Source organism: Macrotis lagotis, chromosome 4, assembly GCF_037893015.1.
Source record: "Macrotis lagotis isolate mMagLag1 chromosome 4, bilby.v1.9.chrom.fasta, whole genome shotgun sequence".
In the NCBI taxonomy this organism is placed as follows: Eukaryota; Metazoa; Chordata; class Mammalia; order Peramelemorphia; family Peramelidae; genus Macrotis; species Macrotis lagotis.
The window spans coordinates 205,134,374-205,160,871 of NC_133661.1; the positions used below are offsets into that span (position 1 = coordinate 205,134,374).

Genomic DNA, 26,498 nt, shown 5'->3' on the forward strand with positions numbered 1-26,498 from the left:
CTCTATGCAAATAACTTCCAGGTCTATATATTCAGTTGTAGTCTCCTATTTCAATCCTGGACAACTAATTGTCTATTGAAGAGTCAATGTCTTGGAGACATCTTAACAAAACACATCTAAAACTGAAGTTATTATCTTTTTCTTTGACCTCCTCTTCTAAACTTCCTCATTCCTATTGTAGATAATGTCTTGAGGTTCATGATGTTGGCATTATCCTGAACTTTCCACTCTCCATGCATTTAGTCAGTTGCCAAGTCTTTGCCATTTTAATCTTCACAACATCTCTCGCAGTTGAACTCTTTCAGCTCATTTTTTCTCCAAGAAATGTTAAATGTTTGTCATTTCCCATATTTTTTGAAGTCTTTTAATGTTTAACTTTGAAAGAGCTACAAAATTATAGCTCTAAAATTGAGGTATGGGGCAATGGGTACACAATATAGTACATGCTGGAGTTCATCACATTAATCATGTTCTCTGTCAGCATAGTATATTATCAGCAAATGTGTTCTTTTTAGAGTCATCAAAGAAACAAAAAGCATGGATTTGGAGAATTTTTATTTTATATGTAATAGGTATAAGACTCCACATCTTAAGTCATCAGAAGCAGATAGAAGCTCCTATCACTGCGTGTTCAAAATTTGATAGCTCAAAAAAGTATTTATCTAAAATTCCATTTTCTTTTACCAAAAATATTCTTACTTTCAGCCTGTATTTTTCTACAAAATATAGATACCATTCAAAAGTTTTCTGATATACTTGTTTTTATTGAGGTAGACTGATGGACCAGGGCAGCTGAGTTTGATTGACATTCAATATAATTTCCTTGAAAAAAGTCAATCATCTTTTTGTGATTTAGAAAAAGTACAAGCAACACCTGGTCTCACTATATTTGCCTCAACAAGTGAGATATTCTCTTGAATAGCAATGCTAATGATAAAATATCAAGAAATCTCATCTTGTACCAAAAACCCAGCATAATGCTTTTGATCATATCTTGCACATTATTATAGGTACTGTGAACTACGAAAGTTCTTGTCAATCTCCCCAATCCTTATTAGTACATTCTGCTTTTTTTTTTCAATTCTTTCTAAGGAGACTGGGCTCAACATTGATATTCCTAAAATTCCTTTACAGGATTCCTCACAATAACTGTCAAATACTTTAGAAAGATGACAACATTATTTAAGATGTTTAAAGTCTGGTTGGAATGATCTTCATTCTGGTTGTGGACAATCTTACTGTTCTTTATGCACTCCTTGATAAATAGATTCATTTTTATCTTATATTTCTGTTCAAACTTTCTCTCTGAAACAATTATAATTTCTCCTAAACTTCTGAAACTTGATTTTTATAATTTAAAATACTCAGAAAAATGTCATTGGGAGAAAATGCTATTTTCCCAATTAGTTTGGGGGCTCTATGGTTTTTGGAGTCATCCTGTGAAAGCAGAGTGGGAATCTCTTGGCCTTGCTAGCAATTCAAAAAAACTCAAATATTCCTTTTTTTAAGAAAAATTAATATTATTTGTAATAGAGAGCAATGCAGAGCCTAGCATATCATCAATACTGTTATGCTAATAATAATGTGTCATCTATTCAAAATTCCTTAAACAACCAAAGAAAGGTGGGGTGGCTAGGTGGCTTAGTGGACAAAGCACTGGCCCTGGAATCAGGAGTACCTGGGTTCAAATCCGGTCTCAGACACTTAATAATTACCTAGCTGTGTGACCTTGGGCAAGCCACTTAACCCAGTTTGCCTTGCAAAAACCTAAAAACAAACAAACAAACAAAGGTTAGCTGCTCTTTTTAATACATTCTTTCTTGTTCTTTATATATTGAAATGTTTGTTTGTTCAATTTAAGTTCAAAATAAAATGTTTTCTTAAAAAAGTTGATTAAAAGAAAATTTTTCTTTTTCTCTTTATATAACTATAAATCTTATAAAAACAAAAAAGGATATATAGGATGAAGTAAAAAAAATACTTAAATTACAAAAAAAAATCCCTAAACTGCACAAAAAAATGAAAAATAAAAACAATTTTTAAAAACTCTATATATAAACTGAATGAGAGGCAATCATGGTGTGGTAGACAGAGAGCTAGTCTCAGAGTCAACCTGGATTTGGTCTAAATTCTTTTCCTGAAGTATACTGAGTCTAAGCAAGTCAGTTAATCTCTTAGTACCTCTTAACAAACTCTAAGAAAATAAGTTGCAGAAAAGTTGCCATTCTGCATTAATAAAGGGAGCTTATTCAGAAAGAGATTCTTGCACCTGGGAAATCAGGCATTCAAATAAAAAGAAGCAGGAGTGAATACTACTTTGGGTTCTTCACTTGGAGAACAGCTTTTGTCTTATTGTCTCTAAGTACTTGTCTGACAGGGAGTGTAAACTTTGGACTTGGGGGTCAGGAAGATCTGAGTTTGAATCCATTCTCAGATACTTACTAGCTGTGAGTCACTTAACATTCTTAGTTCAGTTTCCTGATCTATAAAATGGGGATAAACAATGAGATAACATGTAAAATATATTGCGAACTTTAAAAAGTTATATAAATTATGACATTATTAAAATAATGAATATCTTCACATTACCAAGCCAAAGAAAATACTCAATGAAAGGTATAGGAGATATGGAGCACCTAGGTGGCACAGTAGGCAAGAGATCAGGCTCAAATTACGAAGAAACATCTTCCTGAGCTCAAATTTGGTCTCAGACTAGCTGTGTGACCCTGGGCAAGTCATTTTATCCTATTTGTCTCAGATTGTTGATCTGTAAAATGAGAAGAAAATGATAAACTATTTAAGTATCCATGCTAAGTAAACCCCAAATGGAGTCACAAGTTGGACAAACCTAAAAACGAATGAACAACAACAGAACACTAAAGGTGAGATCTTCTGACATTTTAGAGCTAGCCAGGGGACCTTAACTATCCTTCAACTGGGATACCTAAATCCATACTCTCTCTACTTTATTTTATTTCTATCTTTGGCTTTTACATAACCTGTTTTTGAATGTAACGTTCTTTAGCAACACAAAGCTTGTGACAAAGAATAAAAAAGAGGGAGAGGTAAGTAGTGGTTAAGCAAAATCAGCCAATGAATCAACCATGCCTGAGAGTACATATGGTATTCCAGAATCCCTCATTTAGGTAAGAAAAATTTTCTTAATCTCTACTTTTCTGCTTTCTTAGTTAATCTCTGGTTTTCTGCTTTTTCCATTTACATGGCTGTAGTTATTGTGTATCCATTGAATACCTTGCACTGAATTAGATTCAATAAATTTAATAAATATCTTGCATTTTCCAGGCACTGTGCTAAAAAACATGAGTTCTTCTTAATTCACCTTTCATCAGTTCACTTAAGTCTTCTCTTGTTTGTCTAAATTCTTCACATTCATTTTTTCTTATGGCATCTGATAGATTTTTTATAAATCAAGGCTAAACATTTTGGTCCATTTGTACATAAAAAAAGTCTTACTCATAACAATTCTTTCAATTTACATTTTATTGCCTGAAACCAAACAAACAAAAATGAAAACAGAAGCTACCTAATTCCATAACAGTTTTTAGCTGATTCAGATGTAGATTCTCCTCTGCCACTCCAAGGGATTTTATGACAGAATTAAACAGGCTGAAAATATGGCACAAGGTCAATTAGCATTCCCTGTGTAGAGCTTTGGGATAAGGATATTCCCTTACTGTCTTTTGGAAGCACTGCAACTAACCCTGTTTTAGTCTGGCTTCTTTGTCTCATTTCTAAAATATTTCATTATACTCCATGGCCCTTCCCTTGGTGACCTAGTTAATTAAGTTTACATAATTTTCCTACTGATTAGTTTTTAATGGCTTGTTCTAGATTTTCACTCCTTTAAAAATTCCGCTTTACATACAACTAAAAACACCCAAACTTTCTTTTTGAAAAAAATGAACAAGGACCTACTACAATTTTCTCTTCAGTATATGATGGAAGTCTGTAAGACATTCTAGTTGCTATCCAACAAAAGCATCACTCTGATTCTTAAGAGCTGTAATTAAGTTCAGTTTATCTTCCAGAAAACAAAGAAGCCACAAATGGTGATCCAACAACAATTCCAATACTAAGCTTCAATAAACATAAAAGGAATCCTTAATAAAAGTTATTGATGATATTTTCTAACATAATATATTTGTCCATCTATGAATTTCATTGTCTTTGAAAGAAATATGTGTTCATTTTCTAAGACTTTAGTAGCTAACTCAGTTTACTAAAGCTTAAAACTGTACTAAAGACTTATGAGACATCTTGTACTATGGAGGCTATTATCAATTCTCTTCCATTGGTATAGTTCACCATCTTTCTCATTAGAAGAGATCCCTGTCAAATTATAATTTATATACTAAGAACTGACAGTCAGGGGTAGCTAGGTGACACAGTGGATAGAGCACTGGCCCTGGAGTCAGGAGGACCTGAGTTCAAATGCAGCCTCAGATACTTAACAGTTACCTGTGTGACCTTGGGCAAGTCACTTAACCTCATTGCCTTGCCAAAAAAAGGAACTGACAGTTCATAGATGTTCTAAGTTGACCAGTAGAGAACAGTTAGCTACATTGCAATTTATGGTCTTAGAAAGCCACTTGGGGTGCTGAGAGTTTAAGTAACTTGACAAAGGTGATATAGCCAGGATCTCCTAAACCTGAGGCCAGCTCACCCTGCAACAATACCTACAGTTATCTTATGACCTTTAGAAAATTCCCATTTCATACTTAAGCAAATTTTACATGAATTAAAATGATTTATTTTTAGATATTTTCATAACTGACATAGATTTTTGTACAATCAGTTTAGATATGTTACAATTATCAGTTAGTCATTATGGTTGTGAACATTAATGAATCAGATTGCTATGCTCTGGTGCATCAAGTCCAAAGGGATAACCTCAGAACACTTAAAAAGGAAAAAGTAAACCCCAAACTTCAACATTCTTCTTCCAGAAAACAGCAAAAGTAAAATAGATTAACGCTCAGAAATGAAAATACTAGGCTGATAAATTGTTCTGAAATTGACTTTCCTCCATCCACATTTCTTGGAACTTTATGCAGATCCAAATGGTCATCCTTCTACAAAACTCGTATACAACTGCTTTCTATTTGACCTTTGTGCTAGCCTAAAGAGAAAAGTACAGATCATTCTTTCATTGATGACACTGAAACACAGAGATGGAAAGATCTTATGAAAGTCATAGAACAAATCAGTGCCTTAAACAAGTAACAGATTTTGGATCTACTGGGTTCTGCATAGAAAGGGTCAATACTGTGGTCTTTATGTTTAACATATAAGATCATGGGAAAGGAACTGGTAAAACATTTCATTTTTATAGATGAGGAAACTGAATCCTAGTTTTACCTATGAAGTGACTAAACCAAGATCACAGCAGGGTTTTACCACCCTCCCATATTGTATAATTCCTGTGATTTTCCATGTAATGGGAAGCAGATCCCCCACCTCTATTCCGCCAATCCCACATTAAACAGTGCTAGACGGAGATTTGGTTATTGTTATATGACAATCAGTTCTCCTCCTGTAGGGGCTCAGTTTTGTCTCTAGTGATTCATTTATAATTGACAGTCAAATCTGTTGACTCCTCAGCAGCTAGATGCTTACAAATCTCAGTCTAATGCTCCTTTATTTCTGTGAAAAGCAGCTTATTTTAAATGCAAAAAAGCACACTGGTGATGAGAGATTTGTCAGAAATTTTTTTTTTGGAAGACTAGAGTTCATCACAGTCTCCCTATAACCAGACATACCTCCAATGACTAAAACCAAAGTTGAGTGTCAAATTTAGCAGTGAAGAGATATCCAGCAATGAAATACATATTTCAACTTGCAACTTCAGAAAAAAGGGTCAATACTTAGAAAATTTCAGAAGTTTAGGAATGAATGAGAAGATATAGTACACCAACTAATTGGTTAATTCACAAGGATAGACTCTCCTTGGAACAAGAGTAATTCCCATTATGATAAGCACTGTGCAGGTGGTATTGTAAGGATAGATAAAGTTTGGCAATTAAGTTAGTGTTTCCCCAAGTGATTGCTGAATCCTACAATGGGGCCAAAAGAGTATGATGCAATTATGAAATTAAGTTTCTCAGGACTTTAATAACAGTTTTTATGGTTGCAAAACACATTATAAAGTATTATCTGAAAGAAACATTTATATTCAAGGTAAGTTTTTCAAACACTATTTGACCATGAGCTCAAAAAGGCAGGATTTGAAAGTCCTTCTTTGACTTGGCCCATTGTTTACATATGAAAACAATATTGAGAGTTTATCATCATTCAAAGAAATAAAGAATTTAAAAATATGGCTTTTAAAAAGCCTCTATACTCCTTCAATTGTATTATCCAGCTGAATAAAATATTCCAGTATAATCTGGAACTTAAGGATCCATCAAAATTCATATAGGCAAAGAATTTGTATAGCTTTAAGGAAAATGTTTTTTTTTAAAAAAATATAAATTTCTTTTTCCTGCCCACATTCAAAACAAAAACATAGATATATATCTCCAAATGACCAAGATTGGCTTTCATTTCTTCATGTTCACTTTTATGTGGGTATCAATTTTTAAAATGTCACATGCTGTATACTTTCTCTGCTTAAGTCAACAGCACTGAGAGGTTGAATGACCTACATAGAGTAACACAATCATCATGTGTCAGAGCTAGGGCTTCAACCTGTGTCTTCTTGACTTCAATGCCAGTTTTCTAACAGCTCTGCTTTCATGGCCTTTCTATATGAATACAGACAAGGTCTGTTTCTTATGGTAAGTGCTATTTGCATTCATTTTATTCAAAGAAAAAAACCCAGTTAAAATGCTTTATCAAAAAGACTCTAGATTTTTGTGCTATAAGAAATGATGAGCTGGCAATTTCAGAAAAATCTGTAAAAATGTGAAGTCAGAGGGACCAGGGGGTATCCTGCATACAATAACAGCAATATTCAATGATGATCAACTCTGAATGACTTAGGTCTTCTCCGCAATACAATGAGTTAAGATAATTCTAGAGGTCTCAAGAGGAAAAACATTATTTACATCCAGAGAAAGAACTGATGAAGTCTGAATGCAAATTAAAGCATACTATCTTCACTTTATTTTTTTCCACATTTTTTTCTTTTGATTTGTTTTTTCTTCTTTCAAAACTAATAATAATTGGGAACCATTTTAGTTATGGTTTGACTTGTCAATTTAAAACCTGACTGATATACCTAACTCAAGAGATAGCAAATCAAAATTATGAGGTCAGAAAGGGCTTAAATTCTGTTTGTGGTGTTGGCCATGACTTTATTTCATTGCTTTTGAATATTTGAATTAATTGGATTATTTTTGGTTTTTTAGTTTTTTATTGTTAGATTTTTTAAAAAACTATTTTCACTGTTTAGATGTTAAAAATCTTGAATGTTTTAGAGCTTAAAACATTGTGTTAAATATCCAAGAGCTATGAGAGTGAAGGTAGAATACAGTAAAACAAAATCATAGAGTTAAAAACAAGGAAAATAGTAAAACATTTAAGAGTATAAGATAAAGGCACTGGGAAAATCTAAATAATGATAGCTAAATGGTGGAGGGTCAATATTATGTCTAGTTTGAGCTATGGCCAGTTTGGTTTAGGGAATCTAGAATTAAAAATTTCTCCACAACATGGCCAGTCACATTGACAACAAAAATATTTTTTGTCAAATTACTATTTTCTATTTTTAAAATTTGTTTTATGTATTATGGTTTTTCCCCTTTTGAATTTGATTCTTCTTTCACAACAGAATTAACATTAATATGTTTAACATAGTCATACACGTATAATTTATATTAGATTGCTTTTTGTCAGGGAAAGGAGAAGGAAAAGGAAGGAGAAAAATATGAAACTCAAAACCTTACAAAAATGATTGTTGAAAACTAACTTTACACATAGTTGGAAAAATAAGTAAATAATGGAAAAAATATTTTCTGTTGTTGTTCAGTCATTAGTAGTGTCTGACTCTTTTAGTGACCCCATTTTCTTGGCAAAGATACTAGAGTGGTTTGTCATTTCTTTCTCTAACCCATTTTACAAACGAGTAAACTGGTTTAAGTGACTTGCCCAGGTTCACATAGCTAGTAAATACCTGTCAGATTTGAACTTAGGAAGATCAGTCTTCCAGACTCCATATCCATATCCATATCCATTTTATATGCCACCTAGTTTCTATATTAAGAATGTTAGTCAATGAATTGGGTTCTAAGTGTAGCATAAGAATTAGGCAGCTGATATACAAAGGAGAATTCAGATTGCTGGACAGTAGCAAAAAGATGCTTTATGGCTAAGTTTAGGGGTCATTAAATAAAATCTCAGCCTCAAAAATGTCAGTTTTTCATAGATATAATCTCCCTTGTAACACTTTACTGATTAATTTATTTCAAACATTCTTAAACCTGTTTATATTTTTATTCTATACAATATGTCAGAGTAATATTGCCTATGATAAGAAAAATAATACTTCCTTCTATTTATCCTAAAACTCCTGGTTTTGATACAAACTTTATGATCTTGAATGAGTATTTAATTTGGGGGGGGTCTCAGTTTCCTCACCTTTCAAACAGGGGCATTGGCTTAATGATCTATGATTTCCTTGGTACAGAGGGCTTCTATCCATAAAACTTCTTTTACCACTGTAGGTCAGCATTTTTTCTGTAAATTTTAGTCAGCATATGTCAGAAGAGGGAATTGAACCAGGTCTTTTAGGCTCTGAGATCAGCTCTCTATTTGCTCTTTATTATGATTCTGTTTCCTTCAATTGTTAAGAAATATCTCCTAGATTTGGTGACTGAAGTTTGTCTTTCATTCTTGAAGAAGACCACAACATCAGGGAGTTGATGTCATGACAAGCACATGAATTAGATCTTGGGGGGGGGGGGGGACCTGGGGCTGTGCTAAGTCACCAACTTCACTTTTTCCTCCAGAGTCATCTGGGGCCAGTGGCCAAATACAGATCAGGTCAACTGAAGATAGCCCAGGATGCAAGGCAATCAAGGTCAAGTGACTTGCCCAAGGTCACAGATCTAGTAAGTGTCAAATATCTATGGCTGGATTCTAACTTCCATCCTCCCGACTCCAAGGCCAGTGCTCTATCCACTGAGCAATCTAGCTACCCTTAAAATTTGGTGACTATCTTCACATGGAAGTGGCTTCATCCCTTTGATTCACTTGTTCTTTTCTTTCTTGGCAGTCAGAATAGAATATAGTACTCTAAGAACAATAGTGCTCCAAGGCATGATATAATTTCTAGATCCTTTTTTTTCCCAACCTCTCTATGGGCCTCCATCCTTTATGAGGGCTCCATTTTGTCTTTTAGCTCCAACACAACAATGATGGAAGCACACTAGAAAAATTGTAGCTCTGAAAATCAGATTTGAATCATAGTCTTGACTCTACCTTTAACTGTGTCAAGTAAGCTATTCTGTTTTTTCTAGACCTCAGTTTTTATAGCTCTAAAATAGAGATAATGATAAATCCCCTAATCATTCTAAAGGATATTACAAAGATAAAAATAAGATAATGTTAATTTAATTTTTAAAAATTAAATCTGTGCAAGAATTAAATATATTATTTTTGTTGCTAGAAAACAACTAAAAATAATTCTGTGATTCTTGGCTTACAAAGTTTATCTCATTTTCCTTCATTTCCATGTTTAATATAAATTTATGAGGTTTTTTCTAGGTTTACAAATTTTCTAGAAAACTTTTCTACAAATACAATTTGAGAAAACATTGCCTCAGCCAATGCAAGAGACCAGCACACACGGGGCAATATGAGTTGGTCTAAATACAGAGCTGTCCATGGAAATAAAATATGGCCAAGAGGAAATATTTCCATATGCACAGCCTTCACCCAACAGCTGGAGTTTACATAGACTCTCATTTAATGACTGCAGTCATTTGGTGCGGCATTCTTAAAATAACACTAAACAACATAGAGGGGGAAATACATCGTTTTCTAGCCGTGTGTGCTCAAGTGGAGGAAAAAATTAAAAAAAAATTCTCTCTTTAAAAATCATTTCAAACTTTACATCAGTAAGTACATTTATTTCAAATAAACCAAAGTCCTAAACAAATCACAATTTTCTAATTGTCAAAATTATGTAAAAATATAGTAGTTTGTGATTAAAAAATAAGAAAGGAAAATGTTGATTAACAAGAAATTTATTACAGAAAGGATTTTTCTTCTTTGGATATATTTTATTCATTTGCTGAATAAATATTTATTTAGTCTCTTCTATTAAAACACAGTCCTGAGCTCCATTCTAGAATATCTTTTTGCTCTCTAATGGTTTTTTTACCTTTTTTGATTTGATTCTTCTTTCACAACATGATTAATATAGATAAATGTTTATCATGGTTATACATGCATAATCTATATTAAACTTCTTTCTGTCAGGGGAGATGGGGAGGGAAAAAAGGGAGGGAAAAAAGCTTCTAATGGTAGAGGTAGTATAGCAAAATGGATAGAGTGCTTTACTTGGAATCAGACTCCTAAGATACTAAGAAGATACATGACCCTGGAGAAATAACTTAATCTTTCTGTGATTCAGGTTCCTGATCCACATAAGGAGGTTGAATGCAAAAGTCTCTAAGATCCTTTCTGGCTCTATATGAGCCTATGGTTAGGTTCCTAACCTCGGAATTGAGAAGTAAATATTATTTAATTAAAAAAACATGAAAAGTTTAAACCCTGGAGATAATAACAATAAATATTGACACAAGACAGAAATGTAAGAATCATTACAATGAATAAATTTTAAGTCCTTTCAACCCAAGGATTCTACAGAAAAGAGGTATCAAACATTCAGCCCTGATGCTACTGGAACCAGATTAAAATGTAACTGGGAAATATTTAACAAAATAAACAAAAATAAAATAGATATTAACATAGATAATATTAATAATTGTGGTTTTCTGTGTCAATATGTGCCCAACATCCTTATGTCTGGTTTATTGACCACCATTTCTATTTGAGTTTGACACCACTGTTATATAGTTATTATAGACAATTTTGTCATAAGAGAAAAAATTTATTATGGATTAGAGGTATAAAGGCTTGCAGATTTTTATTCATTAAGAAATTGGGGGGTGGCTAGGTGGCACAGTGGATAGAGTACCAGCCCTGGAGTCAGGAGTACCTGAGTTTAAATCTAGCCTCAGACACTTAATAATTACCTAGCTGTTTGGCCTTGAGCAAGCCACTTAACCCCATTTGCCTTGCAAAAACCTTAAAAAAAACATTGGAATTGGGAAAGGTTTTAAATGATAAGTAAACAACATAGTTATAAACAGATAATACAGCATAAATACTGATCTTGTGCTATGCCCCAAAAGATACTGCTACTAATGAATCTGTTAAAATTGACACTATTACTTTTACAGTAAGGGTATAAAAATTTTATGATAAAAAATTAACAAGGAAGTATGATATTCAAATCAGGTGGTACATAGGTAGGGGCTACATCTGGAATCATGAAGCACTAAGCACAAATCTGTCCTTGAATTCTTATTAACTATGTGATCCTGGGTAAGTCATTTCTATCTGCCTCAGTTTTCTCAACTGTAAAATAAGAATCATGATTGTGTCTACCTCAGGGGGTGTTGAGAGAATCAAATGAAATAATATTTGTAAAGTGCTTAAAACAGTACCTGGATGGTAGCAGACCCTTAAAACATACAGATTTTTCTCCCCACTGACAACCTTCTAACTTGCATTAGCAAGTGTCAGTGGGGAGAAAAATCTATGTATTAAGGGTCTGCTACCAAGGTTGGGAACTGAACCTTAGGCTCCTATATTTAGAGCTAGAAAGGATCTTAGAGACTTTTGAATTCAATCTCTTCATATGGATGGGGAACCTGAATCAAAGAAAGATTAAATTATTTGTCCAGGGTCACATATCTTCTAAGTATCTTAGGAAGGTCTGATTCCAAGTCAAGTATTCTATTATGCTATACTACCTCTATCATTGGAAGCTCTTTCCCTCCCTTTTTTCCCTACCCCACTCCTCTGACAGACCAACTCTTCAAACTTTTGCTTCTCTTCCCATTCCCAAAACCTATGTGTATAGACATATAATGTAATTAAGAAAGAGGTAAAGAAGGGGAAAACTTTTCAGATATTTTATCCTCTTACTATGTCTAAGAAACATATATGCACATGTTTGCATCCATGTGCAAACTCTTTTTAAAAAAAATTGGTAGGGGCAGCTAGATGGCACAGTGGATAAAGCACCGGCCCTGGAGTCAGGAGTACCTGGGTTCAAATCCGGTCTCAGACACTTAATAATTAATTACCTAGCTGTGTGGCTTTGGGCAAGCCACTTAACTCTATTTGTCTTGCAAAAAAAAAAAAACAACTAAGAAAAAAATTGATAGATTCCTAAAGATCTTTTTAAAGCTAATTTTTTATATCAAATTCTGTTTTTCCATTGATTTCCACTAAAAATTCTTATCATGGTATTATAGTTTCAGAGTTAGAAATTTAACCCCCCTTATTTTACAATTGAGAAAGCTGAGGCCTGGAGAGGTTAAACAACTTGTTCATGTTATACACAATAACTAGTGAATTGTACTTTGAACCCAGGTACCTTGATTCCACATTTAGCTTCCTTTCCTCTCCATTTCACTGCCTCTCTGATATATTCCTACATTGCCTCTAATGAAAATCACACAAGGGCAAGAGAAAGGAAAAAGGAAGACTTTGTCCTATTGAGTCTCCAAATATATCCAAGAGTTATTTGCTCTTTCTTTCCCTTTTCTTGGGGAGGGGGAACATTCTAAACCTTAGATAAATTTCTCTTTTCTTTTTTTAAGTTTTCCCATAAGTCCTTACAAAAATAAAACAAAAAGGAAATGTGATTTTAAAACAAGAAATATTTTAAGTTCTACAGTCAGAGCTCTGTTTGTTCATTTGTTATTCTTTTGATTCTCATTACCAGAGCTCCAAGGGTATAAGACATTTGGTTTTCCTTTAAATGACTTCTCATCCTTTAATAATTTCATCACTTGCTAATAATGATAAAAACCCAACCAAACAAAATACACTCACAATGTCAGAACAAGCAGAAAGAAATGAGTTAAAATAAAGAAATCCGAGTAATAGCAATAGAAGATGGGCACATTTGATGCCCATAGCAGGGAAGATTTTTGTCTTTCCAGATGTCCCCATAAAGTTTACAGAACTCAGTTCAATACATTAAATACCAATTATTTGCAAGATAATGTTTGGCACTAAGAACACAAAAATGAAATGGTTTCTGCCCTCAAGGAATTTACATTTTTTCTTTGGGTAATAAAATACATATTCAGATGAGAAAATACAAGGCAATTTAGGAGGGAAAAGAGTTCTAACAATTGAAGATACAGGGTATGTTTCCCAAAGGAGCTAGCACCTGAGCTGAGCACAGAAGGAAGCTAAGGATTCCAAGAGGTGGGAATAAGAAAGGAGTACTTTTCTAGGCATGCCTTATGAAGACATGGAGAGGAAATGGAATATTATCTTTGGAGAATGGCTGGGGAGCCAATTTGGCAGTAATGTAAGAAAATATGAAGAGGAATAATATAAAAGAAGTCTGGAAAGGTAGGTTGAAATCAGATTGAAGAGAGATTTAAATGGCAAGCAGAGGAGTCTGAATTTTTATCACAGAGGTAAAGGGGAGTTACTAAAAGTATTTCAGTAAGGGAATGGCATAGTCTAAAGGAAACCTATGCTTTAAGAAGATTAATTTAGAAGCAGTGTAGAATATGAGTTGGAAAGGGCAGAGTCTGGAGGTTATATCTTAGGGAAAGGAGACAACCAATTCCTGATTCACAAATCCCTGAACATTATTGGGTGAGTAATCATCTGGCTTTGGCTTAAAGACCTTCTGTGATAGAAAACCCACAACCTCTCGAACCTATATTACTTTTTTGGACAGTTCTAGTCATTAGGAGGCAGCAAATTAACCCAGGAGGTAAGAGCCCTGGGCCTGGATTTAAAAAAAATTGAGTTCAAATCTAACCTTAGTTAGCTGTGCAATCCTGGGCCAGTCACTTAACTTCTGCCTGCCTCAGTTTCCTAAACTATAAAATGTAGGTAGTGTTATTTTAAGAATCAAATTAAGCTTGCCATAACATTTGTAAAGAGTTTAGTATAGAGCTAAGTATGCAGTGATTCATAATAAATGCTTCCTTCCCTCCTGAGGAACTGATTGACCACCAATGATTTTCCCAGTTCTCTGAAATCTTCTTTATTAATCATCAGAATCAAAGATTAAGAGGGTGGAAAGGATCTTGGAGTCTGGGCCCAGAAGCAAAGACTTCCTTATGTTGTACTCTAGTATCTTGGGTCACTTCATCATCAGCCCATTTACTAAGAATCTGGACAAGACTATCCTGATCATAGGATTATAGATTCAGAGCTAGAGCTCTAAGTGACTTTAGAAACTACATTTTCCAGATGAAGAAAATGAAACCTAGGAAAATTAAGAAACTTGCCAGAAGTAACTCAGGTCCCAATGAGCAAAAAAAACCCCAAGATTTAAACCCAAGTCCTCTGACTACAAATTCAGAACATTTTGTATTACACTATGTTGATTCCTCTGCCTTGTAAGAAACTCATAGAAAGAAATTACTCTCTTCTCATTGACTCCTAAAGCAATTTTTTCATAAGAGTGAGGCATTTTTTACTACTTGTACTCTTAGCTGGAACTTGAAGAAGCAAATTCTCAAGTTTGATCAGAGAGAGATTAAAAATGCCATTTTCCACTACCTATTCAGGTAAACAAAAAAAAAATCATAAATCTAACTTTTATCACTTGCCCCTGAGCAGTGTGGAAGATTTTTTGAGAAACTATCTGATCTGGGCCAAAGATCAAAATTCTTTCTCCTGTAAACTTAACAACATTGAGGATTGGAAAATGTGTTCCAATTATTGGCAAAAACTCTGTACCTACCAAGTTTAAATTCTGGCATTTTTGTTTGGAGGTTTTCCAAATAGGTCGAGAATTCAGCACTTCAATGATGCTGGTTTACTTCAGGTTATAAATACCTCAAGACAGGCCACATAGCTCTCTATTGTGGGTAGTCCAGTAAGTGAAGTTGTGAAGTCCTCCAGCCTTAAGAGCAAACACATTATTGTGTGACAATTAGGATGGGGAGCATACAGTTGGGTTTCATTGGTGCTGATCTGAGTTTAAAGCCAGGTTGTTGTCATGGAGTTTTTCTACTGAGGGAAGCAGGGGAACTGATCCAATATTACCAACATGGGAAACTTGTATTAGTCACCAGGAAACAGGAGTCACTAGGGAGGAATGGGGCAAGGGACATGAAGGTAGAAGGAATGATCAGCCAAAAATAGTAACAGAAGAGCTTGTGATAGAATAAACAGTAACTGCTCACACTGGGCAGCTGTGGTAATAACCCAAATCTCAGGACAGACAAGTCTCATTCTAGACCATTGTATCTTTCTTTGCAGCTGAATTTTTTAACCCAATGATAAGGTCTTATTTTTATTTATCCCTGTTAATTTTTTCTAGCCTGTTGAAATATTTATATATCTCAATTTTGATAGTCAATATATAAATGATTTTTCCAAATTTTGTTTCATTTCCAGATGTGATAAATATACTTTCATCCAAGTCACTGATTAAGCTGTATCCCAAATGGTCCTCCCCCTATCTGAAGGGAGGCTATATTTGAAAAAGCCTAATACCCCTGGTTAATTTGTTTTTCTTTTTTTAGATTATTCTTTCCTACTTCAGATTATATTAAAGGCAGTAAAAGGAATCCAGGCCCTAAAATTTTATGACATTAAACTTGATATAATATCCACCAAATCTATTATTATTAGTTTCAACTTTAATTTTCTCATTATATGAAATTCCTATAGCTGTACTTTGATTTTTTAATTACATTTTCAATCAACAACAAAAAACCCTTTCTTTCCTGCCTCTCCCTACCCCAAAGAGAAAGAAAAACAAAATCCCTGTACCAATCATTTTTGACTTTCAAAATCCTTATATTCCTTTCAATTATTTATTTAAATGTTATATTCTACTGGTGCAAATACAATTGTTTTAATCTTTATCTTTATGCCCTTATTCTAGTGAAGTGCCTCCTACATGGTAGGCACTTAACATATATTTAATGAATTCAACTGAATTTGAAGATAGCAATCAATACAATGGCAATTTGTATTGTAGTCAATTACTAGTTATATATTATTTAACTTCTTTAGAATTTAGTTTCTGTAAAGATGAAGAGGGTTATCTATCATGATGCAAGTATTTTAATAAACTGTTCTGTTCTGTTTTATTCTGATATGAATATGATAAACTAGATTTGTGAAGAAGTTTGATTTTTAAAATTCTTTGCATGTGTAGTTACCATCTTGAGGATTGTCATCTCCCAAATCCAACTTTAACGGGCCTTGGGGGAAGGGAGCAGAAACCAACTATTCCTTGAATTTCCAAAAAAAATCTATAGCTCATAAACTTTCACTAGTGCTTTACCTTTCATAATCAATAAGCAGTCACAAGCAGCTGAAAACAAAAGCATTTGCTGAGATGACATTGCAAAAAGTACCCTCCCTTCCCTCAAATCTGAGGCACTTTCTCCCAATACTACATGTCACCAAGGGGAATAATGGAAGGTGAATTGAGCAGGACACTCCTTATTAATAATTAATAATCTCCCTCCCTGCCCCCCATCTCCCATAGCCTAGTTGTACTTTGAGACCATAATGCCTTGATATCTTTCTTACCTTATTTTCTATGGTTTCATCAACTAGGCGGGGAGAGAGAAGAGAATCCATTAATCAGGAATATCCTGACCAACTCCCTTCTGTTCACTGTACCAGTAATGAAAGAAAATCCAATGGCCCCTACTCTGCTGAGAGATGCAGAACTGCTTTGAACTCCATGTGCATTATGTAAAATGTCACCTTTTAAAGTTATAGGACAAAAAAATGTGAAGATGCAAAAAATTCAGTATAGCTAATATATCTCAACAAGCATTAGTATCTTACTTCTGCTATTAGGAATAAATTTCCCAGAAAAATATATGTGCTTACTAGAAAATTCACAAACTTCTATGTCTGCTCACCTGCCTGACAATCATTAGAATATTCACAGAAAAAAAGGAACATTCACTATTTAAGAGGCTATGAAAAGGAAAAGGAATAGAGAGGGAAGCACCCATGCCACCTAAGAGGTGGCAATGGCAACTTGCCAAATGCTTCAGCTTGTGACCTACTAGGAAGATTCAGGAATCCCCAACTGCTAATACACTGGTGTGTTGTAACACTTTAATGTCTAATGAAGGCACTGTGGATATGTCAGTAAATCATAGATTGCCCCAGGGGCCATCTATCTATAGGTCCCATTTTTGGCATCTCACAATCTTTGGACTTGGTTTTTAATCTCCATTCTAAAGGTAAAAGCCCATAAACCCCATTTGAAAGATAATACCTTTTATATAATTGGGCCATTAAATTTAGGAAGGAAAACAAAGCTACTTCATTTTAACAAGAAATTTAGTGTGAATTTCCAAGTTACATGAAAAATAAAATTATATTTAAAAAGTAAACTATTCTGTTTTGAAAACAAATCTCTTTCTATATAAATAGAAACAAACATTTTTCAGGGAGAGAGTAGTAAAAGTGATTATACACCAAAATATAATAGCTCTATCCAACAGGTTTGTAAGATAGTAATAATTGCATCATCAATGCCTACTTATGGTGGACTATTTTTCTGAATGGAGGTCAAATGGACACAAACATTCATACCACCACAATCCCCATGTATCACACAGGTCGAGGCAAAATCACAGGAATGTAGAAAAATACTAGCAAACGCTGACTGAGGACCAATTAAGCTTCTATAATCACTTATCCCATCTGACTTGACCTCCTCTAAGATCTACAACGTGTAGCCGTCCCATAGATACAATTATGTGTAAACCCTGATCCTGAAAAAAAGAGAGATCCTAGAAAAAGAAATAACGACGTAAGATGAAGAAGAACCCTCTCCATTCAGATTCAAAGAGAAGAAATAACAATATTTCATTTCTTTTTTGACTCAGAAAACCAGACAATATTTTCTTCTTTAATCTTTTTGCTCTTCTATCTTCCCTTGAGAAAGATGAAGATTGCTTCTTGTCAGTGTACCCTAGTAACCAAATATGAGGGTCATTATTTTTGTCTTCTACCTTCCAGAGAGAGCTTAGCCTCCAGGTGATTTCACGCTTCCTACAGGGAAAGTATTTGGGGCATTAGAGATATAATTTGAACAATATTGTGATCTCTCTCAAAAGGAAAATAAACATTTCTACACAAAACTCAGAGTATGGCTTCTGAAATGATGAGTTATATATGAGCCAAGCAACTTTTTTGCTTAACTTCAGTAACTAAAGTTGTGCAACTAATTCTGAAAATGCGGAAAATCTGATTCTAACCATAGTGTAAATACAACCTTTGGGTAAATTCAAATACCATTCTTTTTACAAGGTAGGGGAATGAAAGAAGCAATTTCAAACTTCACACATTTTAAAATTGAAATCCAGTCATGACCAGAATGCCTGATGCCTTCTTTTTTATTTTTAATAAACTTATTTATTTATTGTTTTCTAACTACATATAAAGGAAGTTTTCAGCAATCAATTTTTGTAAGGTTTTGAGTTCCACATTTTTCTCCCTTCCTTTCCTCCTCTCATTGATAAAGAGCAATCAAATATAGGCTATATACATGCATAACTATGTTAAACATATTTCATATTAATCATGTTGTAAAAGAAGAATCAGCTCAAAAGGGAAAAAACACAAGAGGGGAAAACATAAAATATAAAACAAATTTTAAAAATTAAAAATAGTAAATTTTGGTCTTCATTCAGACTCCATAGTTTCTTCTCTGAATGTGGATGTATTTTCTATCACAAGTCTTTGAGAATCGTCTTTGATTATTGTACTTCCGAGAAGAACAAGTCCATCATAGTTGATCATCACACAATGTTGCTGTTGATGAGTACAATGTTCTTCTGGTTCTGCTCAGCATCAATTCGTGCAAATCTTTCCGGGCTTTTCTGAAATCCCATCCCTCATGATTTCTAATAGAACAGTATTCCATCACATTCATATACCACAATTTTTTCAGACATTCATTCTCCAATTAATGAGCATCTCCTCAATTTACAATTCATCACCACTACAAAAAGAGCAGTAATATTTTTGTACGTGTGGGTCTTTTCCCCTTTTTATGTTCTATTTGGGACGGTCTGATGCCTTCTTTCTTAGTCATTACTTCACATCCCCCTATCTCAGAATTTTCACCTAGCAGTCAATGGAGCTCACAATTTTGGAATAATAAAAGTACTTAGCAGACACACAAACAGGCATAAAGGCAGTTAACAGTGAAATACAAAGCTTAATCATACAAGGCTTTCAATGCAATATTTGAGAAAGACAAGTTGTTGACAAATTGCACCTACAATATTTAACACCATCACTATTTTACCTTTTTGCAAAAGCTCAGAACATTAAATTAATTATCCTGTGCCTCTCCCATCAGGGCACATGGAACAATGGGAATTTATTATAAATCCAATGAGACAGATTAAGGGGAGGTAACATCCACCCAAAATGCAGTAGCAGGGCCAATGTGCACAGATGTGAAGGATCTCTCTTTCTATAATTCTTTCTTCTTTTCCCCCTGACTAAGATGTTTTATGGAAAGAATCTCAATGTTTGTGAATTACAACTACTAATTATGCTAAATAGCTTGGACAAGAGAGCTAACCCTGTAGAGAAAAAAACAGAAATAAACTGGTCCTGAATGCACTTTAGAAATAGAAACAGCATTTTAGAAATAGAAATTGATTCTGGATTGATTTTATAGTTCCACTGTAGTTTATATAATTGCATGATCTCCTATATCTACTGCTCTTCTTTTCCCACCCTGTTTTTCTTTAATGTAAATAAGTATATGCCCTCTAAACCAAATGATAATCAAATTGAATGTTGTTAAAGATGTGGGGGATAAGATGAAACAAAACAAAAACAGATAAAAAAGATGTTAATGGACCCCAAAAATGTATGTTTTGTTGACCATGTGTGCAGGTATATCAACAATGCTAACCATGGAATCAAGAACTTTCCTTGCTATGTGATCATGGCCAAGTTACTTGACTTCTTTAAGTCTCAGTTTCTTCATCTATAAAGTATGCAATACTAAACTTACAGGAAAATGCTTGGTTAACTTAAAATACATATATGAAAATAAATTTCTGTTATTATATTTCAGTTGAAAAGCATGTTTTTCCCCCTCATCTCCTTTTTCATTGTTATTGGGGGGGTTTTTTTTAGATTTTTGCAAGGCAAATGGGGTTAAGTGGCTTGCCCAAAGCCACACAGCTAGGTAATTATTAAGTGTCTGAGACCAGATTTGAACCCAGGTACTCCTGACTCCAGGGCCGGTGCTCTATCCACTGTGCCACCTAGCTGCCCCTCATTGTTATTGTTAATAATAACATTGGATTTATCATTTGCTATATATTTCCTCTTGCTACCTCATTTTGAAATTTCTAGATATATATTCAGTGGCTCATATAAATTAAATAGAATGATGAAACATGTTTCAAAGGCATAAATAAATGAAGAACAAGAAGAGAGTTAAGTGACTTGCCTGGGTCATGAAGCTAATAAGTGTCAAGTGTCTGAAGTAGATTGGAACTCAGGGTTCTCCTGACTCCTGGGCTGTTTCAATTTTGCCACCTCCCTGCCCCATATGTTTCTTTTAGATGTTCACATTGTAAGCTATAAAGAACAGTCATAAATTGATTTGTTTCAGGGGCAATGATCGACAAACATAGTAAAACTTGATTCAAAAAGAGCTAAATTCTAGTCTTCAGGCAAAGTGCTTGTATTTGATCTTCAAATGCCTAAGAATTTTCCTTTCACTGTTATTAAAAATAATAGATTATTATATTTTCATCCAACTCATCCTGTCTGTTTAGGGGTATTTCCCTTGTGTCTGTGAGATCTTACATAAAAGCAAAACTGGCTGCACTTGGAACCATAATACATAATACCAAAACTAGTCATGGAGGCAATGAGGGAAACTCCCAGAGGTTTATACTACACTACTCTTTGGGGGCCTAGAAAAGAAAGTGGAAAGGTAAATCCTACAGGAATGTCAGATTTCAGAAGTGTTTGTCTTTTATCACTGTCAATCTACTCACCAGGGGTTTTAGGATGTGAATTCGTCTGTCCTCCATGAGGATATTGGTCATTTTCTACAAGAGAAAACTCAGTCAACAATAATAGCCATTTCTCTCTAAGCTTAATTACTTTTGAACTAATCATGCAGGATTTATAGTTTTCCAATAAAAATTTTAAAATTCTATCTAATAAATTTTGCTTATTTCTTTTTTACTGCTATTAATATCACTATTATTTTTTAACTATAATTAATTCTATTAATGTATGTAACATGGCTTTGGCACATACCCAGATGATCTAACATGGAGGGATTCACATGGGAAATGTCAGGGACTTATTCTTCCTGGAGAAGGCAATCTCTTTCACTAGCATGGCTATGTGGCCAGAATAGGCTCCATATTTAAAACTACCAGGCTAGGGAAGTCTAGCTGGTTGAGGGACAAAACTACCTTTCCCTCCCTTCTTTTAGACTCTAGGACCTCAAGGAGTATGTCTGGAACTTTGTTGTTTTTAATTTAGTCCTTTTCTAGGCACACAGTAGAATACCTAGACCCTGATGAACTATGGTGACCTTGGAGGCAAGATTCCTGGATATTACTGCCAGCCTGGCAAGGAAGACCAGGGTACAAGGACATGAGCTTAAGGGGACTCTGGACTTGGGATTGTCCTGTCTTTACAGAATTTACATCAAACTTGAACTAACAAGGGACTGACCTAGGTCAGACTCTTACTTAGCAGGGTTACAGAAGAATTCAAGATATTATTGAATTCAAATGTCAGCTCATTTCACAAACTAGGATAGTAAACACAATAAGGGACATAGTTTGGTTTTTTTTTAAACATTAGATACAGAATCTCCAAACTGGTTCTTAACCTGAGATTTGTGGATAGATTTGGGAGATGTCCATGAACTTGGATAGGAAAAAAAATCTTATTTCAATAAAAGAGGTTTTTTTATATAACCCTATGTATTTTATTTTGTATATTTAAATATATTATTCTGGGAAGGGTTCCACAGGCTTCATAAGACTATCAAAGGAAGGCATTATACAAAAAAATAGATTTAGAATTGTTGTTCATGAACCTGCTTTATTTTCTTGAGTTTAACATTTCAATGACCTATAGGACTAAGTGACAGTTTCTGTTCTCAGTTGCCTAATGTGAATTCCTGTAAGACTAAATAAAGTACATACACAGTCAATCATCACTAGCTTTAGCTCTGAAACTTGGGGTCCTGATAAGGGTAAAAAGGGGAGAGGAAGAAAGATGACCCTAAAACAAAAGTCTAGCCTGTACCCTTGCCCAGAAGACCAAAAAAGAGTCATAGATGAATTCCAGCATGAATGGAGAGAAGATATTCTTTCTATTGTCTGAAGGAAGAAAATGCCAGGACCATAAGACATGCATTTTCAATCAGAAATAAAAGCCTCTTTGTGCTCGCTACATTGGCAGTATTGTTCTCCTGCTATTTGCCCTGACGTAAGTATCACCCTGGGAACATGGTCAGAGTTAGTGATCATTTTGCCTATCAACTGGATTAGAGTTGGTCACTCTGACATAGAGGACTTTGGGAATTCATTTATTCATTAGAGAATGAATTCTACAAAAAAGTCCAAACTTATACCAGTAAGGAGGAAATTAAAACTAAACACCAATGACAAGGCCATAGTATTGTCTTCCACAGAAAAGACCTGTCTGCTCAAATTTCTGAGTAGATTCATACAATAGATGTGATTAAACACATTGTATAATTAAGTCTGTTGCCATTTACCTCTCTTCATTGGCATCTTCAAATATTTCAGTAACTGCAGTTGTTTCCATAACTGTTTTTCACTTTCGTATTAACACCATATGTCATGTCGTCTATCTTATCAGTCAACTATTCCATGTCTTCTTGAAAAAAACCAAAATTTAAGAAAAACAAATGTTTCATTTGTAGGATAAATTTCCACAAAGTTAGAGTTAAACATGATCATAAAATAAAAATATGACAGACTTGGTTACATGCATGTTTTGTCATCCGTTCCCTAGTAAGAGAAATTTAGTTTGTCTAAATTACTCTATTCCAAATTCAATAATTCCTCCTATTCTAGGGCAATCCATGGTTTCAAAACATTTTATATACATTACTTCATTGGATTCTCAAAACAACCTAATGAGTGAGGTAGGTAGGACAAGTATCATCTGTTTTATAGAGGAAGAAACATGCTTAGAGACATTAAATAATTCACTCAAGATCATATTACTAGTAAATGATAGAGACAGGATTTGAAATTTGGTCTTCTGACAAGTTCAGTGCTCTTTTTGTTATATACACTGCTAATCATTTCTTCTTTCCTAGGTGTATACCCCTTCCATTTACAGATTTTTGGACCTGAATCAATGATCTATAAGTCAAGTTGTAACTTCACAAAGGTCAGATGGGGCCTTGCCTCAAGCAGTTAGTTTTGGAAACATCAGGTACCTTTCTTCCTATAGTGACCATTATACCACACCTCTTCTGCAAGCCCATATTAATATATTAAGGTACAACTGCCCCAAAGCTAAACCATCACCATGGAGCCCCTCTTCTTTTGTCAGCAATCTCCATAGGGATGAGGGCTGAGGCTTCTTTGGAATAAGCCACCCCTTTTCCCTATATACTTGTGTTGGACTATTCTTTAAGCCACCAGCTTGGACCACTTAACCCAACTTCATTAACACTACTCCAAAGATACAATCATCTCTACCCTTCAACCAAATCTACCCAGCTGTATCAACTGCAAATGAAAGAATTTCTATTTATGACTCTCTAAAAAAGCCTATGATTTTATGATTCTGGCTAGACAGGGATCCTTTCAATCAGAAGTAATCCCTCTGGTGTTTATTAGCTTCAACAAGAAATTAAATCATCCTTGCTGCCTTTAAGAAATAAATAGATAAGCTGAGGACCAGGGTCAATGGGTTACGATTTTATTTTATTTTCACAAAAAAAGAAAACAAAATGCAATCAAGTCTCAACTTTTATGAGAGCAACATTCCTAGAAAACAATGTATAAAAGTAAAAAATGTGAAGCTTGGTACATTGAACCCATGGGAAATGGGGGATTAAATCCTACCATTCCCCCCAAACTTATCTTTCTCTAGAGATTGATGAAAATGCACTTTTCTGCATATAATTCTTTATAACATTAAATCTGATAATATGCATTTTTCCTAATATAGTAAACATGAAATAATCCATGAAATGCAGTATATAAAATAAAATTGAGATCGTGAAATTTTTTTTTGCTAATGGTTACTTAGAATTCTGTAACCCCTTGTGCTATGTGAATTCCAAAACTGTAAAAACTTTTAAAATATAGTTTTAAATGAAAATGGACAGAAATATAGATTAGATTGAAGTTTTAGTCTCTGGGATTTACCATCTAACTGTTAAGGTGAGGCTATTAAGGTAATGACCATATTCAAACTGGCAAAGAGTAGAACTTTTATGCACAAAAAAGAGAACAGAAAAAATTATTAACCTCTTTTGTGACCTGACCATGAAGGTTGCACAATATTAAGTTGTCCAGTGCTCCTCAAAAACTATCATCCTTGTACAATACAATCTGATTTCTTCTTGTCACTTCCTGACAGGACAAAGGCATCCTGATCATTGTCTTCCTGAGTATATAATTAACATGGGGGGACATACCCAGAAGTCTTAATTTCTTACTTACTGATATGTGAAAACTAAGTACTCTCTAAAGAAATCAATCTTTTTACCAGGATCATACTTTGACAGCAAACATCTCAATAAAAATAACACAATTGACTTCAGATAATATTTTTTTTGTAACACAGGAAATCTACAATACCATAAATACTGTACAGCAAAAAATTCTTAAAACTAAAACATTTTTAGCCTGAATCTTATCTTCTTCTATGTCAGATGGTGGTATGAAGGTATTGTACTAAGTAACAAATTATTGATTTAACACCAAAACTACAGCCAACAGTGGCTCAGATATTCTTTCAGCATTGTTTATCTAACACCCTTATTTCCTCACTACATCACAACACTGACTTTGCACAATTGGGATCAGAGCCCAAAGGCTTGTGCTACTGGGGGCATAATTACACCAGAAACTTGAGTTTTAAAAGTGAACAATGAAAATATACCATGAATACACAGGAAGATCTTTACAATGGGAGGGTGTAACAAGAAAACCAGTAAAGCAGCCTAGTAGGATACCAGGTGCTCCATAAACCCTGCATCTCATTTTTTTTCTACTGTACATACTGCATGTTGCCAATATGAAAATGAAGATAAGATCACTAATAAAATTCCTCAGCCTAAAGTCAGGAATGTTGAGGACTCACTGTCTTTTCCTGGGGATTCTTAAGTAAAAGGACATAGAAGAACATTGATAATAGAACAAAAACAGTTCAATGGACAACCCAAAGGGGAAATTTTTAGCTGTGGAAAGTCTGTGGTAGAAGAAAAGAAAGAATAAGGTTAAGAAAGAACACTGGTCAATTTCACTTTGCTAAATAACTGGAGCAGGGGGCAATGGCTAAGGGTGGTCAATTAAGTAAGTCAATGGATCAGTGAGGACAGCCAACGAAATGTAAGTTAATTGTGCAATTTCTATGTGTTTTAATAAAGATGTGAAAATGGAAAATAAGAAAAGACAGTCTAGGTGCTGAACTAGTATTCACAAAATAGTAAAGGAACCAGAGGAAAGCTTTTAAAATTTAGTCTAGACTCCAAGTCTAGAAAAATACATAGGTGAGATGTTGTAGAGGGACTGGAACATATACTGGTGAAGGCAGAACCCATCTGTATGAGATCACTGTCCCATTTTAAACATCAAAGTATAAATACATGCAAAGATCTGAGAGTAACAGCATTAGGAAGGGAAAAAGGAAAGAGAGAAGTAAGGAATAGACAGATGGTAGTGGCCATATATAGGATCTTCAGGCTCGGCCAGAGGGATCTTACTTAGGATAGAGCAGAGAAGATTAGAGAAGGAACAAAAATGTGAAGTACAGTTTGGGGCAGGAAGGAAAAAGAAAGCCAAAAATGTTAGAACACAACCAAGAGCAATCAGAGAAGACCAAAAATAAAAGCAAATTCATATGAAAACAACACCTGATTATTCATAATAAAAACAATTCTTTGGATAATCTTCTTTCATCTTTTTCTTTTTGTTTTTCTGGTTTCCCTCTGAAGCAGTGTTTGGACCATCCCTTACTTACGTCTCCATTCCCCTGAGCTTTACTGAATTGTATAA

General features: G+C 34.3%; 2 protein-coding genes across 6 annotated transcripts in view; both read right to left on the minus strand.

Annotated features, from left to right (window-relative positions):
• Positions 1-26,498, minus strand: part of FRMD5 (FERM domain containing 5) — a 415,376-nt gene that overhangs the window by 261,552 nt on the left and 127,326 nt on the right. The window lies entirely within an intron of this gene.
• Positions 10,744-26,498, minus strand: part of LOC141522127 (F-actin-capping protein subunit alpha-1-like) — a 138,472-nt gene continuing 122,717 nt past the window's right edge. The window contains exons 3-4 of the mRNA XM_074235270.1: positions 23,012-23,130; positions 10,744-21,314 (exon numbers count right to left, since the gene is read on the minus strand). The gene's annotated coding sequence lies outside the window, so the exon portion shown is untranslated. The remainder of the gene's footprint in view (positions 21,315-23,011; positions 23,131-26,498) is intronic.